At 44.6% G+C, this 17,318-nt stretch overlaps 1 protein-coding gene across 11 annotated transcripts in view; it reads right to left on the bottom strand.

Moving 5' to 3' along the window:
* The window catches only part of PITPNM2 (phosphatidylinositol transfer protein membrane associated 2), a 125,276-nt gene that overhangs the window by 84,665 nt on the left and 23,293 nt on the right, over positions 1-17,318 (bottom strand). For 2 of the 11 annotated variants that reach the window (XM_050980756.1, XM_050980758.1), the window contains one exon: positions 15,920-16,052. The exons of 8 other annotated variants lie outside the window; for them this stretch is intronic. The gene's annotated coding sequence lies outside the window, so the exon portion shown is untranslated. Of the gene's footprint in view, positions 1-7,162; positions 7,181-15,919; positions 16,053-17,318 lie in introns of those variants that run through there. One more of the 11 variants, XM_050980757.1, reaches the window with a different exon arrangement.

Below are 17,318 nucleotides of genomic sequence, written 5' to 3' on the forward strand. Positions count from 1 at the left end.
GGTCAAGAGCAGCAGCTGTGTTCACAGAAAACACACACGTCTTTACATACTTGGGGCTGCCATGTGGAAAACATCACAAGAGATGGTTCATAACGAGGGGAAAATAGACTGGTTTTGACAGCAGGTATCAGGATGCTGCTCTCCTGAGCCTCTGCAGTGGAGGCTGCAGATGGATGTCTCATCGGGCAGGGAAAAGGTCAACATTAATAATGGAGCTGCACCAGTTCGTGACAGTCCCAGAAATACCACGAAGAGATACTGATCTTTACTGCAGTGTGATCACCACACACATGAGAACAGCCCCACCTGCCCAGGACCAAGTTGAGCCACCAGTGCTCCCAGTCAGGTTTGAATTTCCTTGGCAAAACGAAATTCAAACCTGACTGGGAACACTGGTGCCCCTGAGCACATCAGGAGCCCCTGATCACATCAGGAACACTTTTCTCCCACTACCTACACAAGAGACCTGCAAAGGGAGAACCAAAAAGTGGCACATCCTGGCCTCTGTCCTTGCTGTGAAGCAGATCCTTGTGCAGGGATGACCAAGGAAGACTGAACCCAAGCAGCCAGAGCCCAACAAGACTGAAATCAGAGTTCACACTTAACAGATAAATGACCCAATTTTAGAGTGCTCATCACACACCACTTTGTGCAGCCAATTCAAAAAGCAGCTCCACATCTTCTCTGTGAGTCAGGCAAAGGGCTGCTGCTGGATTTACTAAACTGTGTCATGGAAAGAGCTACAGATGCCTTATCATTGCTGAAATGTTACAGAGATAAGGTCCGTGTGTCAGCTGCCTCCTGGAAACACAGCTAAGGGCACTTGATGCTTATTCTGCACTGAAACCAGTGTATCAAATCTTTTATGCTAACAGGAGCTCCAGACAGCCAGCAGAAAATGAGCATCAACATTGCCACCACATACTTTGAATTACCCTGGCCTCAGCAGGCTCTCTCTAGCCCTTCTTTCAAGATGTTTTAAGTGGATTATTTTCCCCAAGAAGGGCCAGGGAGATACATAAATTGTTACAAGCAGAACGAGTAATGAGTTCAGCAAATCCCTTATGCCAGTTACACTTAAACTGCTGCCCTAAACACACTAGGTAGTAACAGTAATTAAATAAGCAACAGCATTGTGCTCCAAGGATTTTATCCTCTGAAGGGCTGGGAAGCACTTGAAGCCTTTGTCAGGAAATCATGTAGGTGCAGCTTTGTTCTCTGCTCCTGGTGAGGATGGAGAGGCAGCTCTCCATTTCCAGAGGAGCACTACACAGGTTAACAGCCCTCTTGTTTTCTTCTTTATAGCTCGGGGATAGAGGGGAACACAAAGTGTGATGTGAGCACCTGGTGAAGACACACAGGAGGGCTGCAGTAAGAGGAAAATTCATTGTTTCTGTTGCAGATGCCCTCAGCACCATTTCAAAAGAACTACCCTGTCAGGATCAGCAGAACTCAGGAGATCATTACCTCTGGATGCTGAACTCGATTCTTCATGGCAAGTCCCTCAACAGAAACACACCCTCACCCTCAGGGGGACCAGCAACCAAAGGAAAGCTGTTTCCTTCATCACATATTCCACAGGGTCATCTCCTCCCAATTGTTATTCTGAGGACTTGGTCCTTCAGCTCTCTGCTATTTATGCACATTGTTAATCTGAGTACTCCGAGCATTCACCAGTCCACAGATAGGACTTGCTCTATTCATAAATAGCAGAGCTCCTACAGGGAAAGATCCCAGGATTAGTCAGAGCTATTGAGAGAAGGGAAATTAGACAGCAGGTACAGAGAGAAAGCCTGAGTGTGTGTGTTACATATTTAAATGACACTGACATTTCTTCAAAGCCTTACTGGGTTTTTCATAGGTTGGGTTCTTTGGGGTATTTTTGGTTGATTTTTTTTGGAAGGCTGCAGTTGTAAAGGAAAAATTCTTACAAAAAACGATCAAGCAGCAGTTATTGTCACAGTGGGAGAGGTTGAATACCATATGATTAATATCCAAACTTACTGTGGAACAACAAGAAAGAACAACTAAAAGGAGAAGGAAAGTCAAACTAGGGAAAAAAAAACCAACCAAATCAAAAACACTCACCCAATCCATACAGTTTAGACACTGAGCATATTGTCCCAAGGGACAGAACAGAATCCCCACAGCTGAGGAGGGACCCGTGTGATGTGCTCCCACCCAGAAGCAATGCCCATTTTGCTCTGTGCTCAAAGAGAAATGTGAGGGAATTCAGGCATCCTCGAGAGCTGGGCCTGTCTGAAGGCTGGAACACACATAGCTGTTGCTAATAAATCCCTAAATTTATTAAGATAATTTCTCATCACTGAAGAGAAAGAAAAGCCATACCCCTGAAAGTCATGCTCAGAGAACACAGCAACTAATAAATACAAAGACAACCCAAGAAATGTATGTTGTTATATCTTCTTAACTTCTTGCTTCATTAGCTGAACTGTAAATTAGCATATTTTTCCTCTTCTGTGAAGATCTTTTTTTCCCCCTCCCCAAAACTGACATAGCTTCATTGCTGTTCCAAGGATTTTTCCCCCTCCTCAATCTGAGAATTAACTTGTCACTTAAAGCCCCAACCTGTGAAAACACACATGGACAGAGCTTTCCTGATCTCAAATGCAGGTAGTTAACACAGTTCTCCTTTGTGCTGCTTCAGGAGAAAAAACAAGAGAGAAAACTGAACACAAGACCTTTAGAGAAACCCTTTTTTTGCTCCATCAACCACCTGGACTAAAATCAAGCTCTGCCAATCCTCCTCATATTGGTGAAAGCCAAGCCATCCATCCACCTGCAGCATCCCACTGCACCAAAGAGACTTTTCTTCCACAAGCACCCACTCTGCATTTTCATCCTCTGCTGTACATGGACATAAGAGCCTCTCTTCAGGCTAAGAAAATGCATAAATAGTTACAGGTTGAAGAACATGCAGGCACAGCAAAATAAAACTAGCATTTCTGGCATTATTGTGCTGGTGAGTCACCAATTCATTCTTGTTTGTCAGCTCCTGTAAGGACCAAAATCTTCAGAACTGGCTGAGGCAAACTGAGGTGGCAGCCAGGCTTGGGCCCACATGCCCAGAGCCAGAAATGCCTTTTCCCCCTTTAACTGCTGGCTGCCAACAAAGGCAAAAAGGGATCAGAGAGGAACTTCAAGTAACAACATCCCCCTCTCCAGCCTCTCTCCCAACTGCAGCAGCATTTCAGCCAAGCTCAACACTGCCCACCACTTCTGTCCCTTTGGGGAACTGGCTCTTCCATCACAAAAACCCACCAAGGTTTTCTGTCCCTGCAGTTTTACAGACTCAAAGGACCTTTGGCAGCACAGCCAGGAGCCCTCTCCACAGGTGGCAGGACTGACAGATGCCCAGACCCCACGGAACAGCAGCAGTAGATCAAAAAGCACCATCCCAGCGACATGGAGCAGCCCAGGCGGTGCAGAACACGGCTCCTCTCAAGCTGAGGCACAAGTGGTTCAGGGAATTTGTTTGCATAGCTTGTCCTTCATTAAGATTCCACGGGCTGGGATGCAGAAGGGAAAATCAGGGATGTATTTGTACTGATGGCAGGGACCACATCATAATTTGCAGTCTCTTGTATATCACTTGTATTGAACACTTGCTTTATTTCCTTTATTCTTCCTTCCCAGTTTTTCTCTCTTATGGCAGCCCACTGTGTCTTTCATACACTTTCCCCTTCTCCCCTACCACGAGCTCTGTTTGAACAAGGTTTTGCAGAACAGAAAAATCTGTCTCCTGCTGGAAGTAGCCAGATCTGACTCTTTTGCCTAAGAAAACAATGTCCAAGTATAATAGTAGCCCTCCACAGCTCAGAGCTAGGATAGCTGGTGATCAATAATACCAAAAACCCAAGTCAGCAGGGACCAAGGGTCAAGTTTCTAATCACTAAAAACAGTTACCACAAACTCCTGATGCTTTGCAAACCTTGAAAAGAACCACCACAAGGAGGATAGAGCTTGTTCAGTGGGCAACAGAGTTTTCTCCAATGAGGAACAGAGGTAAAGTATTCAGAAGTCCCATTAAGGAAGTAGCAGCCCTTTGATGTTTAAGTGACTTAATGCTTATGGAAAACTGAGCATGGTCATATTGGTGATCCAGTATTCTATAGAAAAATTGTGGTTCTGGTGTTTAAAATCTTGTAGTTTGAGGAAAATTCAGGTTACAGGATAGGGCTGGAGCAATAAAACCTCACAGTGAGCAGCTTGAGTTTCCTTTGCTAATCATCCAAAGCCACTGCTGGCAAGGAACACGACAGGCTTATCCAATGGCTTCCATAAAAGATTGCTCACTGCTGCACATTTTGAAAGGGCAACTCCTTCTGCCTCTCCTCTCTTTCACTGTTATATTTACATACATTAATATTTTAAACTTCTAAAAGCACAAGCGATTTATCTCTTCTTTAAAAATAAATAAGGTGGGGATTGTGATCGTACTTAGAAAGCTGTACCTTCTACCTACTTTCATGGAGATAGAAACATATTTCAATGCCCCTAAAGCACACAGGAGGTCAGTCCAAAGTCACAAGGGAGCTGCAATTTTGGATGCCCAAAGTGACACCTTCTTTTAAAAGGAACAGTTTTAACAGATAAGCCTGCAGCCACCTACTTATCTCCTAAAAACAGAGAGGAACAAACAGACTTCCATCACTTCAGAGAAATACTTCCTTCCATGTTTGACAATAAAAAAGATAAATAATAATAATAATTATGATAATTTAAAAAAAAAAGAGACAGGAGACAGACAGACATTTGGGTTATGTTCTAAATGTAATTAGAAGCCTGACAACAGGACAGAATAATGTCAAACAAATTACAAGCAATGTGTTTTCATTCACAGGGTGACAAGTCAACAGGCAGGCAGTTAATTTTAAGACTGATTATGTACCAACTCCTTAAATAACATAAACACACTCACCTCCACGGAAAGCAACAGGGAGTCCAAACACACCATCGATCTCCCTGTGGGCAGGGCTGAGCATCTCAGCTGTGTCTGGGAAACGATGAGCATGGATTTTAGGGGGGGTTGTTTGTTTCACAAGGAGCTGGCATTGCTCAGTGGGTGCCCCAGCCCCTGTACCTTGGATCCCAGTCTGCTGGGACTCAGCTCTCACTGACACAGACACATGGAAGCACACAAACTAAACCACACTCTAAGGTCCTGCCTGAGGTGATTCCTCTGCCTGTGGGAGGAAAAGCTGTGTGGTTCCTAATGAGGGCTTTCCAGGCCAGTGCCCTCACAGCACCTCAGATGATTCCTCACCCAGGTTCTCCAGCACTCCAGGAGACCACAGTGTGCAGGCAGGGAAGGGCTTGGCCATCTGAGCTCAGGTGAATTTCCAGGAGCTGAGGCACATCCCCTACCCACTCAGGGGCTCTCAGGTGTCTGGTTTGGGCAAACTGTGGCATGTTCTTACAGGAAAGCCACAGCTTTCCGTCCCACCATGCCCAGGCAGGTTCTGGAGATTCTCCAGCCTGGACTTGCCTCCCTGCTCCAAGGGACCCATTCTGCCTCTCACACCAACACCTGCAGGGACCAATTTACACAAAGCTTCAACTTTCTGAGGCGCTTCAAAAACCCAACAAAACAAAAAACTCTAAAAATCCTTATCGACCAAGTGACAAAGGCAGAAGATGCGCAGCCTGGGGAGAGAGTGATTGCAGAGAGGAGCTCTTCATTTTCCTGCAGCAATAAGAACCACCTATTTGTTTGAGTGATGGTGGCTTCACGAGAACACCAGTGCAGAGCCAAGCGACGACAGCTCTGACGTAAATAGAGGGAGAAAGCAAACAGAGGCAGCGCACAGCACCGAGCAGCAATGGGACACGATGGTGGAGACGCCAGGCTGCGAGGAGAAACAACGCAGCCAGGCAGGATGACAGAGGAAAAAAAAAGGTTACAAAAGCAGAACAGACTAGAAAGGCATTTATAGGATAATAATCCTTGCCTGTGTTTCTAATTATATCTGTAATAGTTAATAGCTGAAAGGATTTTAGGAGGCAAATTTACTTTTTGTCCTCTGTGTCATTTTCTGGCGGCATTTGCCCCAAATGCCTGCAGACAATGGTTGGTTTCAACATCTGCTGATGTGTGTGTGTAGCTGAGGTGAAACTTCCCAGGGAAGTCTCCAGGGGACAGAGGTGAACTCGTTAAATCCCCTTACTGGGGCAGGGACAAGCTGGGCAGCCCCTGTCAGTGGAAATGCAGACTAAGCAGCTGCAGTAATGCCAGGAACCTTTTGGGGAACATTTTAACAAACTACAAAATGGTCAAACAGCACCAGGCTGCACGTTAGAAATTGACACCAGATGCTCTGAATAAATAAATAAATACACACACAGCTGTGGAAGGGCTGTGCTAGAGGTTGGTGAAACTCACTGGAACGATGACAACCCAACAGAGCCATGCCTGGAGAGCAGGGGAATCATCTGGTTGAATTTCTCTGGACTCTTCCAGTGTTTCTTTTGAGCTTCACATTACCTAACACATCTACAAGCTTACAGCTGTGAACAAATTCATTTAAATTAGACTTCTGAAGCATGAACTGCCCCAAATTACTCAAATTTGAAACAAAGAGGAAATAATAGGTATTAGATTAAATAGGTAAAGATACATCCATTTTAATTGTAGAGCTATACAGTGTAGAGTACCCTGGAGAGGGAAAAATACTTAGCCTATCTCCTTGGGAGTAGTAATACTTAGGTTTAATCTGTAGTGTTGTCACTCTACAGAGATGAGGCAGACAGAGAATTTTTATGCCATGTGCCAGACTTCAAGAAGTCAACCCAAATTCCAGAACACCTCTAACAATAGTCAATCAGGACAAACATCATAACTGCAAGCACCTTCAGTTTGAAAATACACAGATATGATGATAACTGCAGCAGCACTAGCAGTGCACTCTGAGAATTAATGTTGCTATCCAAAGGGAAGGGGAATGTCTTAGCACTCGCTCTCTGATGCATGATTCAGGAGCTTGAAACATTTGCTGACACCTGAATCTCTCTGATTAGTGTCTTCCACCCAAAATTAAGGGAAGGGAAAGACTTTTGGAAAAGAAAAATTATGCAGAGATGTTGTTGTAACAGTTCTGAATATTTCCAGTAATGCTTCAGATGCTGCAGTGAGAGATCTTACCCAACAGCTTTTAGAAATAAGGCGGCGATATTGACCATCATCACCTTCCCCAGCTCAGCATGCTGAAAGCACATGGAGAGAGAAATCACACAGCCTTGGAATAGTTAAGTGTTGGGGTAGAGGGGGCTCGGGGTGAGTTTGGGAGGGGTTTTGCTGTTTTGTTTTTTTTTTAATTACTTGTAACTGAATCAAACCAGAAAACCATCCCAAGAGCAGAGCCCTCGCAAACCACCCTGGACAGCAAAGATAAACACACTTTGGGGAAATTAAAAACTGGTCCAACATACTGAGCAGACATTCTGGACATCTCTGACATCTTTTGAGTGTCAGCTGAAGGGGCTGAATCCCAGACTGAGCACGAACAACATGACCCAAGACTCCCCACAATGCTGGATGTGGAGGCCCCCACCCTGCCTGCCTTGGGAGGTTTGGTGCACCCAGGATATTCCTGCTCTTGGGAAGGGCTCCTTTAACTGCTGCTTTCCAAAGCTTATGAGCAAAGAGCCTCACTGCTCTCTAGAAGCACAGAAACTCCCAGGGATGGGGCAGCCACAGCTTCTCTGGGCAATCTATTCCAAGAAACTGCCAAAAGTCAGAGCCCAGAATGAGCCAAGTGAGAGCCAGTTCAGAGCTGGCATGGAGTGGCTGGAGGCACCCACAGCTGCTTCCCACAGCTGCTGTAAAAACCATCAGCCCTACCGTGTTGCACCTGCAATTATTTTAACAATCAGCTTTGGAAAAACACTAAGTAATGTTCATTCCTCCTTTCTCATAACAGTACAACTTGTACTGAGCCTTCCTGTTGCTAAAGAAATATTCCATTTAAGAAAGCAGCTCACTATCAGTTTAACAAGCAAGCAAACAATGCCTTTGTGTTGTTATGCCTGTTAACCTTCGATTTACAGCCCCGTTGGTCAGTTTTGGTTTTGAAATTAAGATGCTTGTGTGCTGAAGGGCAACAGAGTTCACACCATTAAATTAACATCTGCTCTAACTAATGTGCTACACGAGAGTCAAAGAACATGTACAAAGCACCAAAAACAGGTGAGTGAACATTAAACAGCCTTTTGCTGAATAACTTAAAACATTAAAAGATCATAAACATCTGAAAACAAAGCTCTTTTTTTTTTTTTTTGCACACATTTTTGGTAGAAGAGTCAGCTCCAAGCAATTTGCTTTGTGGTGGCTGTCAGGGGAGATCCAAGTGAGATCCTGGCTGTGCTGGGGAACAGATGATGTGGAAAACAGAGGCTTCCAGGGACAGACAATTTGTTGACCCCATCTGCAGGTTATTATAACACTGACTGATCTCCCAAAGCAATTTTCATTAATAAGAACTTTCCAAGACCTGTCTTTCTCCTCTCACACTCCAGAGGAATATTTGCATGAGATTCCTAGAGACCAATCCTTCCCTCTCTCCCTCCTTTTTTTTTTCTTAGCATGGGAGAATCAAGCTCAGTAATTTCTTATGCCATATGGGTAAGAGAAGAAAAAAATCAGCAGGTCACATAGCATCACTTCCCTACATGAATTCCCCATACATGCTCTGCACAAAGGTTGTGGGATTATTTTATTTATGTGAATCTGTGGAGCTCACTGCTATCACAGTCACTTCTGCACCATTTTAAAAAGGCAAAGGAAATAAAAGGCATAAATTACCTTCTAAAACAAGCACCTTTTTTTGGTGCAAAAGTCTTCAATGAAGAAATAAAAACACAATTGCAACAAGAGCTGAAATTGCTGCTTTAGACTCTAATGGCTTCCTAACAGTAATTAAGGCTTCTTCCTGACTTCATAACTATGCCATAATGCATTTATCAAAAGCACATTACCACAATGGACACATTCACTCTTTCTGCAATGTTTCGACAGCTCCCTTTGGATGCTATCAGTAAATAAAATCTTATGTGGGCCAATTAAAGAAAGCATAAATCCAAATTGTCCGTGGCTCTCTTGTTTTGAATGCACTGCTCTGTCAAATCTTTTTAATGAGAAACGGGTAAGTGCTTCAAATCCAGGAAAAAACTTCCTCCCCAGAGCAGCTCTGGGATGCAGAGTCTTTCTTAAGAGCCACAGGAAGGAAGGAGAGGAGTGTTTCTTGGAGCTGTGTTTTTATCACAGGAGGAGGAGAGGTTTTGACAGCAGAGAGACTATTGTCAAGTACATTTGGACTCACGTCAAGTCTCTGCCTTGACAAATTGGACTGGGAGTCCTTCTACAGTCAAAGTGCACAACGTGCAAGGCAGAGCCATTTCTCCACTTCACTGAAGAGCAGGAGGGAATTACAGAGCTCTTTCCCCCCTGCTCCCATCCAATTGGCTCCAACAGGCTGCAGGGAGCCCAGTGCTCTGCAGGGACACATCCCCAGCTGTGAGCAGCCTCCCACCTGCCCCTGCCCCACGCAGACCCCTCTGTTTGGCTGAGGGAACACAAATCCCCTCTGCAGGAGGAGTGGCACATGTGCGAAGCTCACACTGTGTAATGAGTGCTACCCAAAGTGCAAATGCAAGTGGGTGAATATTGGCATGAACCCTGCAGAGAGAAGCTAAAATTAGGGCTGGCAATATGGAAATCTGTAATATCCTCTGCACCTGGGTAGCTCAGAGTATTCCATCCCAAATGCTTTAACTAAAGGGAGGGTAAAAGGGGCAAGATGCAAAATACACATGACCTTCCCTCACCATTTTTATCACCAAAAGAGGTTTCTGGATTAGACATCCTGCAGCAACAGCTCAAAAGATTTTACAGTGGAGATAATTAGGAACACATCACCCTTTCTTTGATCACATGAAAGATTATTTTAAACCAAACAGGAACACAGCTCTTGCAATGATCCTCAGTCTTTGCCATACACTTCTCTCTCTTATCTCTTAACTGCTACAGTGGGGAATGACTGGCAGGTGCTTTAGACATAGGATTGTGAGGTCAGTATTCAAGCCAGAAGTAACAAACTCCGCTTTACACAACAAGGGAAGCTGAGTGCTCAGCATCCTGCACCAGTTAATCTGTGTTGTTTACTCCCTTGGTGTAGAAGGTTTTATACTGATAAATTCTGACTGCTCCTTAGCAGAGGCAGAGCTGTAGGCAGTAACCTGAGCAGGACTCTTCAGAGCACAGTTCTGCCACACCCTAATTTTAGTATCATTGGCAAAAATCACATCATTTCTCTAACAGCATCAGCAAGGCAGGCAAAGCAGCCAAGCAGCACACAAAGGAGCTCCTGGGTTCTTGTCTCTGGGCTGCTGGGGGTGAAAAGGGAGATTTGTCAAGAAACCTTCTAGAAACCCTGGGGGTGAAAGGAGAGGCCTGGAACTGGCTACAGTAAATGAAAAGCATAATTCAAATGCTGACATGTACTTCACAAAGCTGTTCATTCAACTACATGGGAAGGAACGGCACCAACCGCAATTTAAAGTAGAAAAAAGGAGAAATGAACAAAAACCCGTAGGTACAGCATTACACAGGAGCTGTTCTCAAGGCTTCCATCCAGAAACAGACTACCAAGCTTTCATTCAATAAGGTACTGCTACAACAAAATTACCTCCTGGGCGCTAATGGTCTCTTAGTTATAAACAACCTCTTTAAATAAAGGGGAAAGAAAAAATGTGCGTTATAAAGGAATTCGCAATACATTCCCTTCAATAAATCCTTCCTCCATTCAGTGCTTCCCAACAGGAGCTGCTCTACCAACTATCATCACCAGTAATTCTCTCCCACTAGGGGGAAAGTAAAATAAAAAATTCAGACTATAAAAATATCTCCTTTATCATAGAAGAAAGTTATTATGAGCCTCCATGCTGCCTGGCTGATGCCTGTGCACACTGATGGTTCCCTCTTTCTCCAGTAATTGCTGGCAGAGGCAGAAAGGAACAAATGCTGACCATGTGAGGTGCCTCCAGAGACTCCAGGTAATCATACTCATTTTATTTATAGTAACAAGTATTTTATTTGATTTTGTTTACACCAAGAAGAATAGGTCCAAAGGTTCCTGGCAAAAGTATCCTGTTAGGGCAGCTGGGTAAGTTGGCATCATAATGTGCCAGGTATTCCCCTTCTGAACCACCTACCCTTGGCATATGCATGAAAAAGTAAAAAAAAAAAAATTCCCTTCTATTTCCGAGAGCTCCTGACAGTTCCTACCAGCTTGGTTTGTCCTCTGCCAGCTCCATATTTCTTGGCCAGTGCCCTGCCCTGGAGAAAGTCTCTCTTTGGGGCAGCTAAGGCTGAGTCAGAGGGACCAGCTGCAGGAGCCTGGGATGAGCCCTGCAGGACACTGTGCAAGAAATGCTCCTGCAGGCCTCCACCCAGAACTCCAACTACTGCAAACACCCTTGGTTTCCAGATTTCCCCAGCCTAGCACACATGCCAAAGCCAAGTGTGGATGTGCCAGCTCTCCCCAGGGCTGCTCACACATTCCAAGTCCAGGCAGTGGCAGAGTACATCCCAGACCTCCCAGCTGTCACCTCCCTGCCAGAAGAGCCCAGCAGGTCAAGGGATGAGCCCAAGGGAACCAGCTCTGCCAGCCCACAGTCACCTCTGCAGGGCTCTTCCACCACCCATGGAATGACAGGAGAACAAACAGCTTGGGAGAGAAGTGGCTTGGACTAAGCTGGACTGGTAAAATCTTCCTCCCCAGGCCTGGCCAAAGAGCTGCTGTGGAAGGCAAAAAGACACATTTACCTTAAGCAAAGCCAAGGCAGAGAAATGAACAATTTTGTTCTCCAAATGCACAAGCTTATTGCTCATAAAAGGTTTACACTGGCTGGAGGAACCTACATTAATGAAGTTTTATCACTCCCTACACCGAGTCCCCAAGGGAGTCCCAGCAAAACTTTGGAGGCAGCCACAAAACTCTGGGATTGTGCTGAATCCCATGTGAAGGAAAACCAAATCCTGCTAGCAAGCTAAAACATCAAGCAGATATTGAGGACATATTCAGCCCTGAACCAGAAAAAGAAAAAAAAATTAAAAAAAAAAAAAATAAAATCACCCACGCTTGTAAGCTGGTCACACCCTTAAGCTCTCCAGAGAAGTTTTACAGCTTGTAAAACCCTCATGATTCATTTGGAAATAAACCACAGTCTGTGTGCAGCCACAGCAGTGTAAGCTTTCACCATGGGAAGAGATGCCTCAATCAACTGGATTTGAGAGGCTACATAAGGAACACTAATACATGTCAGGGACTAGCTACAAACACCAAAAAAAGTGTGTGGGTATGTGCCCCATACCCACAAGAATTTATGCTGAGAAAAGCAGGTTATTTATACAGGAGCTTTGTTTTCAGCATCACCACTCAGCTATCCATTATCAGCCCCAAAACAACAGGGCACAGGAGACTAATGAACAGCATGAGCAGGAAATACAGAGATGAGAAGCAAGATTTAGAGAACAAATAGTTCAGGCACTCTTGTATTTTACAGAAGGTCATTCACTGGGCCTTTATACTTCATTTATCAAATTAGATCTGAATTGGTGCAGTCATCCTGAATCAAGAAACCATCACACATCTTTTCCCTTCAAAAGGGGAAATAAACACCTTATCTCTAAAGCAGTTTCCATCAGATCTCTGAGTCCTTCCCTGGCACTTTGCCTCACAAAACCACCCAGGCAGAGCTGCCTCCCCTACAGACAGGCTTCAGAGGTGCAAAGAGCTCAAGTTGTTTTGCCAGTAATGGCTTAGACCAGATCTCAGATCCACATCCCCTCCCCCAAGATGCACCTGACTGAGCCAATTATCCATGTGTTGCCCTTAACCAGTGGGATTTTATAGCCTCTATTTTTCTAGTGCTTTCCTTGTCATCATAAACATCCCAGTGTTTGCTCACAAGTTGTTCCATTAGAAACAAATGTGCTGCCACTCCACGGCTGTGGAATTTGCTGCAGAAAATCATCCAGAGAACAGCCCTGCCTTGCCAGCCACCTGCACCACCTCCCCCTTTAACTCTAACCCAGAGGCACGTTACAATTACATTATTCCAACTAAATAAAATTATTTTCCCCTGTTCCAAGACATAAAACAACCACATTATTATGGCCATTGCCACTGTGATTTAGTAATTTAAACAAAAAGACACACACAATGATAAGAACATAGTAAGTAGTACAGCACTTCATTACAGCTGGAACCAGTATTTATGACCCCTGAAAGCAAAGATGGTCATGAAAATTATATGCCCAAACCCGTCACTTCAAAAGTACAACTTCATCATATAATGCTCAGCACAGAGGTTTCAAAGACACGGATGATATTTTGGTTTTTTCCAGGTGAAGAAAAGCCCTGAGAGACAATAAAACGTTTAAGGTATCGGTGGAAGCGGCTTACTTACGAAACAGGATTTGCAATGCAAAAAGTGAATCAGGAAGCATCATCCTCACACACTGCACCCTTCCTCAGGCTGCTGCTGAGTCTCTCCAGCTGCACCCAGAGGAGGTCAGGGATGGGGACAGTGACAGCCACCCAGAGCCACAGGAAAGGGTTCATGGGCTCTCAGAGCTGAGAGAGGAGCAGAGATGCGGAGCAGCCACTGGAGAGCTGAAAGTGCTTTGAGAGCTCCTGACCAGGCTGCACAGGGAAGTTAATCTGGTAAAAATGCTTTGGACGTGTAGCCACAGCCCAAGTACAGCTCTCTGCCAAGACTGAGGACAATACATTATTAACTAAAGTTTAATTATATCCACAAACATACATTTCTAGCTGAGGCTTACAACCACATCTCTGTAGATTTGTTTGTTGTTCTAGTGGTCCTGCTAAGAAATGAGTTTCATGATCACTTTCATAGCCCAAAACACACATTCATCTGGTATTAAATTCACTTCTGTTTTGTTTCCATAGGAATTTTGCTGGTTCCATATTAATTAATTTATGTCAGAAACAGACAACACTTCACAAAGGACCCTCTAATCAGTGGCTATTAAGGGTGGGCTGCAATATGGTTTCTTTGTAACACTGGTCAGAGTATTTTCAAAAGGCAAAGCCCAGTTTTAAAAAAGAAGCTATTATCTCCCCACCAAATGAGTATGGAAATTAAGGAGCACTTAATTATTACATTTGCGATGCTCTGAATTAGTCAAGATAGATTTCCAACAAGTATCATTCCCTGTAGAAAACCTGGCTACTTGGAATATATAGACCATGTTTTGTGGTTTTAGGAGAAATTTTGCAGGAAGAATGAGTCAGCAGCAGACAAGCAGCCAGGTCTCTATAGCCAGCCAACAACCACAACATGGGCTTCAGTGGGGAAAGCCTCACACCTCAAAGACTCAAGTATAAGGCAGCCCCACTGAAAGGCTGCCCACTCTTCCCAGTAACCAGATGGCCAAAGAAGCCATTCAAGTAGCTCTGAAGACTTTATCTCCTATTCTCTTTCACGTACATCAACCATATGCTCAAGCAAAAAGCACAGTCTCCATTCCAGAGGAAAAGCCAAAATTCAATTAATGACACCAGTCTTTAAAAGCCAGCTGAGACTGCAGAAATGGCTCATTCAGGAAATTTTCCTTTCTGAAAGCTTCCATGAACTGTAATAATGCAACTATTGCAGGCATTTACTTATTAATACAGAAAGATTTATTTATGAGAGATCTGCAATCAGCCTAATCTCCGAAAGCTTGATGCAGTTTAGCCCCTGGCCAGAGTTACTCCTCTGCTTTGACATCAGGAAGCAGCACCCCACAGCTCAGGGATGACTGGGAATAGCCCAAGGAACACCTCAGCAAAAGCAGCAGGAACCCTGCACTCCCCCAAGCTGCACTTTGATGCCAGGCAGTGATAAGGAAAAGAGGCAGATTCCACAGGCAAGGAAAGCTGGTAAGTGGAACAGTCATGGGGTGTGTGATGGGTGGAAGGAGATGTAAAATTGACACTTTCCCTTAAATCAGCATGGCAGAGAGGATTATGAAAGGTTGGTAGAGTGAGTTACCAGATCCTGCTCTTGTGCAAAAGGAAGGCCAATGTCAGATGGTCACAGCACAGACAATGCAGCAGCAGCACATCTGTGTCTCTGCTGGGCAAAATATCCCCCTGAGCTACCAGCAACGTGAGTTTGGAAACACTGGAGCCACTTGATTTCAGGCAAGTGGGATATTAAATAAATGTATTTATTTGCAGTAGAGACAAGTTTATATTAAAGAAAGGGAATGGCACAGGGGGTATTTCGACTCATAAGAGGCAGCTATGAAGACAGCACTAAGATTTGGGGAGGGAGGAAAGCTTTCCAATGGTTTTGCTACTTTGTCCCATCATGATTTCAAAGTCTGAGTAGTCAATAAAAGTGTATTTCAGATCTTCAAGGAAACAGATCCCCAGCATGCCTGGACTCTCTCTGCTACAAGAGACAATTCAAATGAAAGTGTTGCCCAGGATCCTGGTTCCTCTTCTGCTTCTCCTTTATCACCAGGGAACAGCCATGGTGATAACAAGAGGAGTGAGTGCAGCTGTCTAGAGAGATGGCAGGTACTGCCCTGAATATTTCACAAAATTAAACACAAGCTTTGCCAAGAGCACAGAGCCAGAGCAGAAATAAGAACGAGCACAACTTTTCTACCAACAGGAGCTCAGGATCACAAAACTGCTTCCTGCTGCCCCACCTCCTGCACTTCCAACCACCCTGTCCAGGGAATATGCCTTATCCCTGATCATGACCTGCAGAACACAGCCATGCACTCAGAAATGAGCATTAAGAATGCCCCAGTAAAGTCACAGTGCCGGGACAGTCCTTCCCCTCAGGGTTATCAGAAGCTCAGCAGTGCTGTACCCACCATGGCCTCGAGAAGGGACACCCTCTGTGCCTCCTGCTTCTACCTCCTCATGACAAAATCACTGGTACTGGGCCAAAACTGAGCATCCGTGTCCTGGGAACACAGGGAAGGAGAGAACTGCTCATCACTGCCTCTGAAACAACACAGATGATGTTTTGCTTATTAAGCACACACAGAAAGAAGAATTTGAGCTGTTAACATTTGTCATTGCTGTATCTCCCACTGAACCCTGGGGAACACAGATGGGTGCTCAAAGCAATGGGCACCACAGGCCATAAGGGTGATATGAAACTAAAGACAAAAGGGCTCCAGGAGTTTGTTTTACATGCAGAGAAAGCTCCTAGAAGGAAGAAGAAATATTATTTTGAAGTCCACCTTAAAGAAAGGCATCAGACAACTGCCCAGGAGACAGCCAGCTGCCAATGTCACAAGACTTGTACTACCTCTGCCATATGTTCTTAGCCAGGAGTCTCACACTGAGGCAGGAGTGCTCTTGGGTACCCACCCCACTGTCCACACGACTGCCCCTCAGCTCCACAAACCACAGGGACACCTTTGGCTGTTGCTGACAAGGCCACAAAAGGGTCCTGAGGGCTCATGCCATGCTGGAGAACTGAGCAGCTGCTGGGCAGGACCCTTCAGGGTGCAGGGGAGCCTCTGAACCACTCAGCCAGGAGCTTCTCTGCCCACATCCTCCCTTTCCATTTCACGAGGTGGCTCCTCACTGGCACAGCTGCTGATTAAAGCTTGCATTGACATCTGAAGACTCAAAGGCAAATTAAAATAACCCTACACTTCTTAATCCAATTCATGCTTTTTTAATGACTAGAGTTCCTATCATGTGGAAAGCATCTCTTGCAGGAAACTGCTTTGACCACTGCTGCTCATAAAAGTAAAAAGACTTGCTAATGCTCTCCAAACTTCCCACAGAAGTATTTATATCAGAACCCCTCTATTTTTTTCCCCAACAATAATCTAATTCATGTGACTCTTATCTTAACTATGAAACAGCACATTAAATCCAGGATCACAGCTCATTTAGATAAACGGAATTGGGCACATCCAGCGAGTCATTCCTGCTGTGACATTTCTACTATTGACAGAGTTATTTCCAGGCCCAGCGTGGGCAGGGAACGGGGAGGACTCTCACCCTTCAGCATAGTCACTGCCCCTTGCTGAGAGTGCACAGAAGAGCCAGATTTTCTCAAGGGACTCTACCTGGGTCTAGTCACATGTTAATAAACATTCTGGCAGCATTTCCCAGAAATAACCTTCAACTGTTACCTAGAAACATAATCCATCAAAATAAACCTCAAAATAGTAAGAAACAAAGAGAACTTTTATTGGTAGGCTGTATTCTAGCTATATATACAAAAGAATTAGTGGACAAAGTAGAGTC

Source organism: Serinus canaria, chromosome 15 (genome assembly GCF_022539315.1).
Source record: "Serinus canaria isolate serCan28SL12 chromosome 15, serCan2020, whole genome shotgun sequence".
Lineage (NCBI taxonomy): Eukaryota > Metazoa > Chordata > Aves > Passeriformes > Fringillidae > Serinus > Serinus canaria.